This window comes from Salvia splendens, chromosome 6, assembly GCF_004379255.2.
Source record: "Salvia splendens isolate huo1 chromosome 6, SspV2, whole genome shotgun sequence".
NCBI lineage: Eukaryota > Viridiplantae > Streptophyta > Magnoliopsida > Lamiales > Lamiaceae > Salvia > Salvia splendens.
The window spans coordinates 22290132-22304414 of record NC_056037.1 but is presented as its reverse complement, the minus strand read 5'-3'; the positions used below and the strand labels follow the sequence as shown (position 1 = coordinate 22304414).

The following is a 14283-nucleotide window of genomic DNA, read 5'->3' as shown; positions in this document are numbered from 1 at the left end:
ATATAAACACAGACTATACACACATTACACTATGCACTAATACACTCACTACACAAGCTATACACAAAATATAAACACACACTATACACACACTGCACTTACTACCATACATCCTAAGCCCTATACCTATATACACTATGCACAAAATACTCAGTAGGCAAAATACACGCACTTTACACAAAAAATACATACACTTCCCACAATACATAGAAAACAGACTAAGCACATTATACACAAAACACACTTTACTTACACTATACACAAAATACACCTTACACGTATACTACTAACCACATACAAAATACACGCACTATACATAATACCAAAAACACACACTATACACACAACACAAAATACATACATTGTACACAGTACAACAATACGCACAAAATACACAATGCACATACTACACTTATTATACACAAAATAAACATGACGTACACTATACACTAAATATGCATATTTTGCACGCACCGTATACAAAATACTCACGCTACACACAAAATACGGACACTTCACACATTATTCACAAAATATTCAAACTGCACACACTATACACCAATTGTACACACACTATAAACAAAATATAAGCGGTAAACACAAAATACACACACCACACAAAACATACCCACACAAAACATAAAATACACAAAACGCACCCAACACACAAAATACACATACTTCACACAATACACATGTAGGAAAAAAAACACACATTTTACACAATATACAAAAACTACACCCATTACACACATATACACAAAAAATAGATGTTGCACTACACAAAACACACACTATACAGACAATAAACTATAAACACACGCGCGCGAGCGCATACACAATATAAAACATTGCACTACACAAATACACAAAATACATGCACGGCAAACATATGTACACACAAAATATACCATAATCTAGATAGAGTACTTCACAATAAGCTCATTCTACAATAATACAAAAAAATAGCTAAGTAGAGAATTTACCCCGTGGTCACCTACAATAATACAAAAAAATAGTTAAGTAGAGAATTTACCCGTGGTCATTACTCCTCTAGAAGATTGAACCACACCTGAGATTATTGTAATGGCAAAGGTCAAAACATATTCCTATAAAAAACATAGAATATTACTATAATTCACAGTATATAACTATAACAAAAATCAGATACCAAACTTCTTTTGTCTTACATCATCCAGCTTTTATTGACACCTCTCGAATGGTCTCATGCAAACCATTTAAATAACAAAGATGTCAAAATAGCTAAATTGGCAATTAAGATGTCAAAATAGCTAAATTGGCAATTAAGATGTCAAAATAGCTAAATTGGCAATTAAAACCAGCGAGATGTAGATGGAAAATCTTGAAATAGTTACTTTGTCAATAGCCTAGCTGCTAAAGCTGAGAAAGCTTTGGCTGCATCCCTCACATCAGGTGTTCCATCATTAAGGGAATGATAAAATGACTGATAAATTATCAGATAATTCGACTATTAGTTTCGGTTACCTACATGGAAATATATTCCGTAATTACTACAAAATCAACTAATTCGGCTTACCTATTGTTTGAGCCAATGGATGCATAGTTACTCAAGGTACAAAAAAGATGTGTTCTTTACTATGGTTCGTACAACGAATGTTATTTATCCAGCTTTTAGACCTGAAACATGATAGAAGACAATAAAAAATTTTAAAATGGGAAAGCGCAGACTAAAAGGCTAGAAAGTAAACAATATACTTCTAAGCACAAGGAAATGATATGATACGATTTAGAGGTTAAACAACAGTTCTTAACTAAAATAAAGGTAGATAATACCTTCAACTATGTCAGTTAGACTCAAGCATCCAGACTTGTGCATTGCTTGAAGGGTTTGGGTAAGGGCCTCCATTGAAGTAGGTTTCTTCTCCTTCAATTTCTCCTACACATCGTCAGCAAAAATAAGCTTAGATGCATTTACAAGATCAGGGAGTGACTGGACATAAATTATATCTTATATACTAATCTCTAAGAGCTAGGGTATCAGGTACATTCCAAGTTACATTGCAAAATTATCAGGAAAGACGATGTTCAAAACAAAAGTAATAACTATGCATTAACTTACCACAACTTCCTAAGCTTAATAAGATTTTGAATACAGGTTGAGATATTAAATTTTGTAAAAAAAAAAAGAAATTCAATCCAATTCAAAACAACCAGAATCACTTGCCATAGACATATAGCCCGAAAATTCTTAACAAGAAATAAAAGCGTATCACATAGACAGTTAACACAACAGTTACCTTCTCAACCAAGCAAGGAAGAAAGATGGGTTGCCTCTGCTTCTGTCATAGTGTAGCCCTCATTTTTCAACAGATCCAGAAGCCCGGGATGAAATTTAAGTACCTTATCAAAGTTACAGAAGCTCAAAAGTTAAGAAAGGATACGAGATAGTTTAAATATGATAGATAAGAATTATCAGAACATGTATATACACCGGCTATAACATCATTAGAGAGATAGATATTGGAGAATCAATAAAAATTTATAATTTTAGCAATTCCACAAACAAGCAGAATAAACAAATGTTCTAATATTGAGAATACTCATCAAATATGCTACCACTCATTTCCTTTTCAGTGAATTCAGTGAGCTTTAATTCAGTGAGCAAAGCACACAGGCATACTTAATTCAGTGAATTCAGTGAGCTATAATTCAGTGAGTAAAGCACACAGGCATGCTGACACAAAAAACAGACAGATTAATAAAATCCTATTTACCATTAATAAGCATGATGTGTTGGATTCATAAAACCTTAACACAAATTAAGAGTATATCTAAGACTTCAATCACCTCCCTTCCCATGGAGGAAGAGCCTGTATATCATAAACAAATCGAAGGTTAAAAGAAAATTTCAAGTTACACAATCAAAACTAGAATTTATGTTGAAAGAACCTTCTGCAACATCTCAATGCCATCAATTTGATATCATAATGTTTGAGAAGTAAGCAAAGTCACTTACTAACATCTATAAAGAATGTTATATGATCACATGCAAAAAAATTATATAAGCCACACAGATGCCAAAACAAGTATAACACTAATGGTCTAACAATTTAACCAAACCCAAAAGCTGAAAAAAGTTCTAAAAAGTTGTATGAAGGCCTCCTCTGTGGTATAGAAAAGCTAATCCCACAAAATTAATAAAGAAATCTTAAAAGAGAAACGAAACCTCAAAACGAAAGATCTTGAATGTGCTCTATATGCAATTCTTCGAATTTGAATCTGCAAACAATAATCATTTCCCTGTCATCCTGCGAGAGTAACACTAAGTTAATAATCTACTTTTTTGGCATAAAAGATACGGGCACTGTTTGCAGCCTGCAGCTACCAAAATATTTACACCTTATTGCCCTAAAAAATAAATCTGTACCAACCTTGCTGATCAAAACTCATGACTGAATATCGATGTCTTGAACAGACAAGATGGATTCTTGCATGAATCCCTTGTTAGGTGCCAACTCTCTAAATACACAGGACATCAATTAAAAAATACATTATGGTTCAGAAGAAAGATATTAACCACATAAAACATACGAAGGTGCATTTCTACTTCCATGCCAAGATTCGCGGTCACCATGACCATTTGGTTTTGCTGTCTTTAGGATGCTTTCTGCCGTGATGCTTAACAAAACATATCCACCAGATTCATAATTATCTGCAATGGATGATATGTGACACAAGAAAAATCAATAAAATGATATGGAAAAGTGAAAAAAAATTTATATGTTTTTTATTAAGAGATAAGTGAGTTAATGGAAAGTAGCATAATACCTTGAAAAGCTCGATATGGCTTCAGTTGTTTGCTAATAATAGCTAAAGCAGAACCTTGTATATCTCTCAAATTCTTGGATACCTATAAAGGGAGAGATATAAAATAGATGTGGTGAAATCTAGCAGCTAAAAGAGTTAGCAAGCCTCGATCAAGTAATAAAAATTATGGATGTCCATACCGTTTCTTGTCCACAAACCCTCAATACATTAAAGTATGCTTCAGCCGCTTTACGAACATTTGCTGATTTATCCTAGCGTATGTGAGAACAGCTGAAATACATGGTAGTGGTAGACACAACAAAAGATGGGGTCAACAATACTCAAAACAGAAGTTCGAAAAACACTATTTTCCAAATTGACTACAGACCATTTTATTGGGATGAGCAGAGCCAAGTATCTAAGGTACTCAATGACCACTCACGCATATGTACAGCTATTGGCTTTGAGGAATTCGGGATTTGTTAAATGATCCCAAGTATTTATAATATTGGGATTGTGAATCTCAGTTAGTTAGCGCAAGAGACTCTTAATAAACCAATAACTAATAGTATAAGAGAGCACCAATTGTGGATAAAGTAGCAATAATCAAATTTTCGTTTGTGTCGTGTAGACGCCCTTTTATAGCTTCAAATAGATCTCCTAAAACAAGAAAGAAAAGAGGGCACGTCATGTAGATAATTATGTACTCCATATACAAAATTTGAGACTAGTTTTTTCAAATTTTCGACTGACGTACCAGTTCCAGCCAGCAGAACACGTTTGCTCACCTCTTCCAGAATTTTGGTCACACTTTCAATAGATTCCAAGCGGACCTAGAAGAAGATAAAGTCAGATTGATGGCATGCCCTCTTAAATCATTCAAAGATTTGTTGATTAACAAACATATACTCCATATAACAAACCTTCCAATCAGAACTCTCTAAAAGAAAGTGGGGGTGATCTTTTCACTGATATCTTCACATGGAAGACAATCCATGCCACCAGTCACCGCAGATGATGTAGAATAAGTTACTTTAACAACCTTCTTTGGAGTGCAGATGCCTGCAAAGAGTAATATTTGTAAATTTGAATTGAAGAACAAACTTATATTGGGAAAACTGACAGTTTTACACCAAAAAGAATTTACCCCGTAGTAAAGCAGGTTTAATGCAGAAATACCTTTATATCTTCAAGAAAAGCAAAAAATGGTAAATTCCTGTTCACCAAATGCAGTTAATTCCTGGATGCAACACCTGAACATTTTTCTCATTCCAGCCAGGAATAACACAGTAAAAGGATCAACATCTCAACAGATGGATCCAAATTCGTTTGTTATTCAATCTGGTCTTTAAAGACACAATAGCTGAAACAAAAAACATAGTAGCAAGATAACAATTTTGAAAAAGCAGCCCCATCTGCCAATGCAATTCATACAAAAGAATCACAGTAAGCGCAATACTCTAACATCAAAGAACCAAAGACAACATGTATATAATAGTAATATCTAGCATTTTTAGAAAAGACCAATAAATAAAGGAGTATATAAATATTCACCAGATGAAGCAAAGAGAATATCAAGAAAAATAAAAATAAAAATAAAAAGGCATGATATGAGGATTAATCTACTACTTAGAAACTATTTCGCTTCAAACAATGGCAAAGGAATGGATAAAGATTTATCTTGAAAGCAAAAGAAAAATTCAAAACAAGCAGATTTCTTGACTCCATAAACTTGTAAATAATGGACAAATATTAACTAAGACAACATTACCATGTACTTAAGTTGCTAAATCTATAAAATATTTAAGTATATTAACTAACCAGAAAATAGAAAAACAAACAATTTCATAAACAGGAGCATATTAACTAACCAAAAAATAACTCCTCAAGAAATACAAAGGAAGGATAAAATTATATTGAAAAATGATCAAAAGACACCAATTGACTTACAAAAAAAGTGGGCTACAATGAACCCACGATGCAAAACCATAAATTTGGGGGGGGGGGCATACAAAAACTAAGAGTGAAGCACCTACATAGATCTCCAAAAGTTAAAACAACTATCAATCAATTAAGTAAGACTATGCAAATGCTTTCAAACAATGTCGTCAAACTATGCAACATAACATTCTTACAGAAGGAAGATTCACTACATCAATAATATAAGAACAATACATAATTAAAAGAAAAAATAAACAAGATAAAACAGATCAAGATATAATACATTTGTGAGCTTGATCAAACATTAAACAACCAAATCGCAGAATTTCTGGTTTCTGATTGCTAGAGACTCATTTGATGCTGGAGAAGGCCATCTTAATGGATCCAAAGGTCTTAAAAGATTTATAAGCACAACAAATGATGAATTATGCTATGCATTATCCTGCACCTGCAATCCGCCCCACACAACAGTTATATTCACAAGAAGAGAGGAGAAAAACTAGCAATGCTTGCCTCATAAGTTTTATAGTGATAGTTACCAGAAAATTTAACATCAGAGCATTAAAAGCTCTCAAAAGTTGAGTTCCATCATCCATCCGTGGAACCCTATCATCCAAAAGCCATAGCAACAGTTTCGTGTAAGATGAGACTAGTACTCTCCTTATCTCCATAAGCAAGCCTCTTGTTCTAAAAAGTCTGCAACAAAAGCAATACCAACTTGAGACCTCAATTAACACAAAAATAATAAAAATCATGACATGACTCTTCAATTTTAGGCGCTATAAGTTTTTTAGGTCAAAATAATAATTGCCTTATTCACCGGGCATGAAACTAGTTAATCAGCATCATTCTGTATTTCTTCCATTGTGCTGCCCTTGGGGTCAGCAGTTGCTTAAGCCAATTCATGGCACACAACTTTCATCCCTTCAACAACATATTGGCAAAAAAACAAAAATAAGTTTCTCAAAAGATAGCTATAATTGCCCAAATAATGTAGAAATGACGTTGGACAAACAAAACAGAATCAGAGATATTGTCAGTAGAAAAATTATGAAGAAAAATTAGAAAAATAGATAAACAAAGTTCCAATTCAAGCAATAAGAACAGTACTAATACAATTTTGAAGAACAAATAATTATATGAGATCATGTGAACATACAAAATGTAAAGGTTATGCAAAGGTCATAACAGATACGCAATTTTTTAAACATTTTTAGACATCACTAACCAACATCAACCACTTAGCAATGCAGACTTGTTAGATCTTTAAAATAAAAGGTCAATCTATTTGCTTCCTTAGTTTGTACAAACTTTCTAACTAAAATCCAATACTAACCAACATCAACCACTTAGCAATGCAGTCTTGTTAGATCTTTAAAATAAAAGGTCAATCTATTTGCTTCCTTAGTTTGTACAAACTTTCTAACTAAAATCCAAAAAAATATTTACACAGTTAGCTAGTTAAGATGTCCTGAACAGATTAAATGTGATTCGAACACTACTGATTCCCCATAACCAATATTCATAAACTATCACACTATTTGGTTCTTTGGACAACTTTTTTTGAAAAGCATCAATGAACAAATCTGACCTAATATTTCAAGGACATACCTAATCTTTTGAAAAAGCATTCCATTAGAAAATATATCTTTACCATAATTTGGGAGCAGAATATGTTTGTATGACTTGTTTCATCAGTTCCCGCAATTTTCTCGAACTTTTTCAATGTTATGTCCAGACTGCAGTCCGAGATAATAAGACATTGGTTACTGCTTGAGATATTACATTTTGAGAAAAAAAAATCAATCCAATTCAAAACAACCAGAATCTTTTGCCATAGACTTACAGACAGAAAACTCTTAACAACAGAGAAAAGCATATCACATAGACTTACCTTCTCATCCAAGCAAGGAAGAACGATGGTTGTCTCTGCTTCTGTAACAGTGTAGCCCCTCATTTCCCAAAGATCCAAAAGCTCGGGAAGAAATTCAAGTACTTATCAAAGTAACAGAAGATCAAGAGTCAAGAAAGGATACGAGATAGTTTAAATATGTTAGATAAGAATTATAAGGACATATGTATTCACTGGCTGTAACATCATTATAGAGATAGATATTGGAGACTCAATAACAATTTGTAATTTTAGCAATTCCAGAAACAAACTGAATAAACAAATGTCCTAATAACAAGTGTCCTGAGAACACTCATAAAATATGCAACCACTCATTTCTTTTTCAAAAATATCATTTGATAATTTCACACAGCCAAGCACATGGGCATGCTAACTAAAAAAACAAACAAATTAATAAAATCCTATTCACCTTTAATAAGCATTATGTGTTGAATTCACAAAACCTCAACACAAACCACTTTAAGAGTATATATAAGACTTCAATCACCTCCCTTCCCATGGAGGAAGAGCCTGTATATCATAAACAAATCGAAGGTAAAAGAAAATTGCAAGTTACATAATCAAAACTAGAATTTATGTTGAAATATCCTTTTGCAACATCTCAATGCCATCAACTTGATTTTTGAAGTCAGCACTTAAGAGCCTCCAATGCAGATCCTCTCGAAAGTATTTCATGTCATCATTCTTTTTGAAGTAAGCATAGTCCCTTACTAAAAATCTATAAAGAATGTAGCATATCATCACATACATAAATATTACATAAGCCATACAAATGCTAAAACAAGTCAACACCGATGGTCTGCTACTATTTACCCAAACCCAAAAGCTGATAAAAATTTGAAAAACTTGTATGAAGACCTCCTCTGTGGTATGGAAAATCTAATCTCATAAAATTAATAAATAAAATCTTAAAAGAGAGCAGAAACCTCAAGATCTTGAATTTCCTCTACACGCGATTCATCTAATTTGAATCTGCGAACAATAATTCTTTCTCTGTCATCATGCGAGAGTAACACTAAGTCAATAATCTACTATGCGGCCTTAAAAGCTACAGCATTGTGTCCAGAGTTATCAAAATAATTGCACTTTGTTGCCCGAAAAAATAAATGTGAACCAACCTTGTTGTGACTGAATGTTGATGTCTTGAAAAGACAAGATAGATTCTTGCCTGAATCCCATGTTAGGCACAACTCTCTAAATAAACAGGACATCAATTAACAAATACATTACGGTTTAGAAGAAATATATTAACCACAAAAAACATACTGAAGGTGCATTTCTGCTTCCATGTTGAGATTCGCGGTCGCCAATTCCATTTGGTTTTGCTGTCTTTAGGCTGCTTTCCAACGTGATGCTTGACGAAACAAATTCTCCAGATTCATAATTATTCTGCAATGGATATGTGGCACGAGAAAAATCAACATAATGATATGAAAAAGTAGAAAAACAATATAAATTTTTTATTAGGAGATGAGTGATTTAATGAAAAGTAGCATGAAAAGCTCCATATGGCTTCAGTCGTTTGCTAATATCAGTTAAAGCATAATCTTGTATATCTCTTAAATTTTCGGATACCTGTAAGGCGAGAGATATAAGATAGGTCTAGTGCTATATAGCAGCTAAAAGAGTTAGCAAACCTCAATAAAGTAATAACAATTTTGGATGTTCATACCGTTTCATGTTCACAAACCCTCAATATTTCATTAAATCATGCTTCAGCCTCTTTACGAACATTCGTTGATTTATCCTAGAAAAGTAACCAATAAATATCCTGAGACATAAAGTTGGCACAAACAGCTACCTGAAGAATAACAACTTTGAATAACAAAATACCGTAATAGCAGATGTAGTGGGTTCGATTAGCTTGATTGCATCATGAAACTCAGCTAATCCAGCAAGTTGTCTTGATAGCCAATCAAATTGCGCCCCTCTGCGCCTACTTTAGCCTGTGAGAATAGCTGAAATATATGGTAGCAGAAGACAACAACAAACAATAAGGTCAGGGATACTCAAAGCAGAAGTTCGAAAAACACTATTTTACAAATCGACTACAGACCATTTTATCGGGATGGGCAGCACAAGGCCATGTGTCTAAGGTACTCAATGTAAACTCACGCATATGCTTTCTGTTGTCGCCAAGGCATTTCAAAACATCTGAAAGAATGTCCTGCATGAGCCACATTCATGTAAATGATCAAGCCTTCACAAGAGCTATGTACATGACAGAAGAGTTTCAATAATGTGATTTAAAGGTATAACTATTGGCTTTGAGGAATTCTGGATTTAATAAATGATCCCAAGCATTTATAATATTGGGATTGTAAATCTCAGTTAGTTAGCACATGTGACTCTTAATAAACCTATAAGTAATAGTATAAGAGAGTACCTAGCTTAATTTCTGCTGTCCCATTGTGGTCCCAAGAGCACCAATTGTGGACAAAGTAGCAATTATCAAATTTTTGTTACTATCGTGTAGACGCCCTTTCAGAGCTCCAAATAGATCTCCTAAAACAAGAAAGATAAGATGGCACATCATGTAGATAATTATATACTCCATATACAAAATTTGATAGTTATTTCAAATTTTCCACTGAACATACCAGTTCCAGTTCACCTCTTCCAGAATTGGGTTACATTTTTAATAGATTCCAAGTGGACCTAGACAGAAGATAAAGTCAGATTGACGGCATGCCCTCTTAAATCATAAACATATTTGATGATTAACAAACATAAACTCCATATTACAAATCTTCCAATCAGAACTCACTAAGCCTTTTAACAAAGTGGGGGTGATCTTTTAAACAGTATCTTCACGTGGAAGTCCATCCATGCCACCAGTCACCACAGATGATGTAGAACAAGTTACTTTAACAACCTTCTTTGGAGCTGCAGATGCCTGCAAAGAGTAATATTTGTAAATTTGAATCGAAGAACAAGCTTATATTGGGAAAAATGACAGTTGCACTACATAATTAAAATTTAAGAAAAAAAACTAGATATAATACCTTTGGAGCTTGATCAAACATTTTAACAACCAAATAAGAGAACTTCAGGTTTATGGGTTTCTAATCGCAAGAGAATCATTTGATGCTGAAGATGGACGTCTTGATGGATCCAGAGGTCCTAATAGATTTATAAGCACAAGAATTGATGACGTACGTTCTGTGTTATCCTGCACGTGCAATCCAGCCACACAACAGCAATTATATGCACAAGAAGAGAGGAGAAAAAACAAGCCGAGCTTGCCTCATTAGTTTACGGTGACAGTTACCAGAAGCTTTAACATCAAAACATTCAAAGCTGTTAAAATTTGACTTCCATCATCCATCTCCGGAACCCTGTCATCCAAAAGCCAGAGTAACAGTTCCATGATGAGACTATCAGAGGACTCTCCTTAAATGCATAAGCAAGCCTCTTGTTCTGAAAAGTCTGCAACAAAAGCAATAACCACTTCAGACCTCAATTGACACCCAAATAATCAAAACCATGACATGACACTTTAATTTTAGGCCTTATTACTTAAAACGTCAGACTAATTACCTATATCATAGTATTCGGGACATATTTACAAGATCTTGAAAGGCACCAGTGAGGCGGAAGTCAAAAGTCTTCACAACCTGCATGAAAAGATACCAATTGTGAGGACCTCACGGAAAAAATGCCGAAGAGGTATGCCAAAAATAGCATAACAATGTCTTATTCGCCACGCGTGAAACTACCCTATCAGCATCTTTCACTATGTCAAACTAAAATCAAAACTCTTATTTACACAGTTAACTCTAACGGCTGTTGGGTGTCGGATCTATTCCAATCCGAATTAGAAAAGGAAACAAAACATAAAGATGACATTTGTTCAATTTATACATCAACGATCCGCCCATGGAATGAAAAAGACAAATAACTACTCAAAAACACATCTATTATCATTTTTATGGGCATTGTAATTTAAAAAATAATAGAACACAGTTTTTGACTAACCCGGTTTACAGGCAATAAGATGCAACAACTGGCCGAAAAAATGGCTCTCGGATCCCTAGCAAAGTTGCCCAGTTCTTGAATAGCTTTATATGCAACAACAATTTTTTCCTTTTTTTCCCTTTTTTCCTTTTTTTCTTCAATTTTTGTTTTTCCTTTTTCCTTTTTTATCCTTTTCTTTCCTTTTTTTAGGAAGGGTTATCAGGCCCTTAGCAAGATTGCCTAGTGCTTGAATAGCTTCAGCTGCAACAGCAATGTTTTTTCTTTTTTTTTTCTTCCTTCAAAAATGTTTACAATTGTGACAACCTGCAAAATTCAAAAATGTTGCACACAGGCAACACCCATTATTTGGTCACGATATTAACACCAACACTAAGTTCTGCATAAAATCATGAATAACATGGATTGAGTTGTGGACTTTTGGTCCAGGAAACTATAGCATACTTTCTTCAATGTTAGATAACTTTCTGAAAATATCCACAGGAGCATTCTTTTTGGTGGATGCATGTTTGGTTAGTTCAGCAACAGCCACTTTCCTCTCACACCATTTTGAAGCTTTCTAAAAATAAAATACAAAAATTAAGAATAAAAGCCAACAATAAATTATTTTTTGAATATTTTTAATAGGTAAAAGACACAGATAGGCCACTTACCACCGCTTCCCAAAATCCAGACTTCTCCAAAGGCTTTAATATATCAACTGGATCGATAAGGTCCTGAGGTGCTGATAGAGAAGATATCTTAAGACTCATAAAAGACAGCCAGAAATCTAAGCCTCTAAGGTAAAACAACACGAAGGTATAATATCAGTACCATTTACAAAGGCAGCTTCAATTCATTAAAGCTTAAGATGGTTGGTCAGAATCAGTGATGCACATAAATTGCGGTTCACACAAAACCTAGAACCTAATCAAGGAATGGGTTAGGCAAGGGGTAGACAGATTCTACAAAAGTAAAAGACAGCACTGTATTACCTCGACCTTTGGCTACGTGGAGACTTGACAACATTGGCCAGATGTACACTCAAGCCAATTATCTAAGGTACTCAATGTACACTCATGCATATGCTTTTTGTTGTCACCAAGGCTTTTCAAGACATTTGAAAAATCTGAAAAAATCCCCTGCACGAGCCAAATTCGTATAAATGATCAAGCCTTCACAGGAGCTATGTACATGAAAGAAGAGTTTCAATATTGGGATTTAAAGATACAACTATTGGCTTTGAGGAATTCGGGATTTAATAAACGATCCCAAGCATTTATATTATTGAGATCGTAAATCTCAGTTAGTAAGTTCAAGTGAATCTTAGTAAACCTATAACCTATAGCATAAAAGAGTACCTAGCTTGACTTCTCAACCGGATGTCCCATTGTAGTCCGAAGAGCACCAACTGTGGACAAAGTAGCAATTATCAAATTTTAGAACTGTCGTGTAGACGCCCTTATAGAGCTCCAAATAGATTTCCTAAAACAATAAAGATAAAAGGGCACATCATGTAGATAATAATATACTCCATATACAAAATTTGATAGTTATTTTAAATTTTCTACTGAACGTACCAATTCCAGTTCTCCTCTTCCAGAATTTTGGTTACATTTTCAATAGATTCCAAGTGGACCTAGACAGAAGATAAAGTCAGATTGACGGCATGCCCTCTTAAATCATAAACAAATTTGATGATTAACAAACATATACTCCATATTACAAACCTTCCAATCAGAACTCTATAAGCCTTTTAACAAAGTGGGGGTGACCTTTTCACTTATATCTTCACGTGGAAGTCCATCTATGCCACCAGTTAAGTTACTTTAACAACCTTCTTTGGAGTTGCAGATTCCTGGAAAGAGTAATACTAGTAAATTTGTATTGAAGAACAAGCTCATATTGGAAAATGACAGTATCACAACATCAATAGAATAAGAACACTACATAACTAAAATTTATAAAAAAAAACAAGATATAATACCTTTAGAGCATGATCAAACAGTTAAAAACCAAATCAGAGAACTTTAGGTTTTAGGTTTCTGATCTGAAGATGGACATCTTGATGGATCCAGAGGTCTTAACATATTTATAGACACAGGAAATGATGACGTATATTATGCGTTATCCTGCATGTGCAATCCGGCCACACAATAGCAATTATATTCACAAGAAGTGAGGAGAAAAAACAAGCAATGCTTGCCTCTCATAAGTTTACAGTGATAGTTACCAGAATCTTTAACATCAGAACATTCAAAGCAGTTAAAATTTGACGTCCATCATCCATCTCCGGAAGCCTATCATCCAAAAGCCAGAGAAATAGTTCATTGATGAGACTATCAGAGTACACTCCTTAACTGCATAAGCAAGGCTCTTGTTCTGAAAAGTCTGTGACAAAAGCAATAACCACTTCAGGTTCAATTGACACCCAAATAATCAAATCATGACATGACTCTTAAATTTTAGAGCGTTATTAGTTAAAAGGTCAGACTAATTACCCTAGCAACGTTGCCCAATGCTTGAATAGCTTTATACGCTGTAGCAATTATTTTTTTTCTCTTTTTTCCCTTTTTTACTTTTTTCTTTTTTATCCTTTTATTCCTTTTTTCTCTTTTTTTAGAAGGTTCTCAGGCCCTTAGGAAGGTTTCCCAGCGCTTGAATAGCTTCCGGCGACAACAATGTTT

General features: G+C 34.1%; 1 long non-coding RNA gene across 28 annotated transcripts; it reads right to left on the bottom strand.

Annotated features, from left to right (window-relative positions):
• Positions 1-1037: 1037 nt before the first annotated feature.
• LOC121807661 lies at positions 1038-13983 on the bottom strand. Of its 28 annotated transcripts, XR_006051916.1 has the most exons (35): positions 13830-13983; positions 13584-13728; positions 13327-13454; positions 13177-13235; positions 12958-13081; positions 12592-12738; positions 12431-12523; positions 12271-12341; positions 12062-12176; positions 11621-11923; positions 11183-11259; positions 10914-11071; positions 10648-10814; positions 10410-10538; positions 10243-10300; positions 10029-10147; positions 9699-9809; positions 9476-9600; positions 9315-9389; positions 8052-9031; positions 7625-7725; positions 7385-7469; positions 6270-6426; positions 4713-6178; positions 4178-4622; positions 3990-4080; positions 3811-3892; positions 3574-3694; positions 3414-3501; positions 3209-3290; positions 2757-2852; positions 2280-2382; positions 1816-1918; positions 1559-1659; positions 1038-1072 (listed from the first exon to the last, which is right to left on the bottom strand). It is a non-coding gene; the product is annotated as an uncharacterized LOC121807661 (long non-coding RNA). The 28 variants fall into 28 exon arrangements; XR_006051928.1 differs by lacking the exons at positions 1038-1072; positions 1559-1659; positions 1816-1918; positions 2280-2382; positions 2757-2852 and having other exon boundaries at positions 2893-3290; positions 8052-8635; positions 8761-8836; positions 8909-9031; XR_006051934.1 differs by lacking the exons at positions 1038-1072; positions 1559-1659; positions 1816-1918; positions 2280-2382; positions 2757-2852 and having other exon boundaries at positions 2894-3290; positions 8052-8152; positions 8761-8836; positions 8909-9031.
• Between the last annotated feature and the right edge of the window lie 300 nt (positions 13984-14283).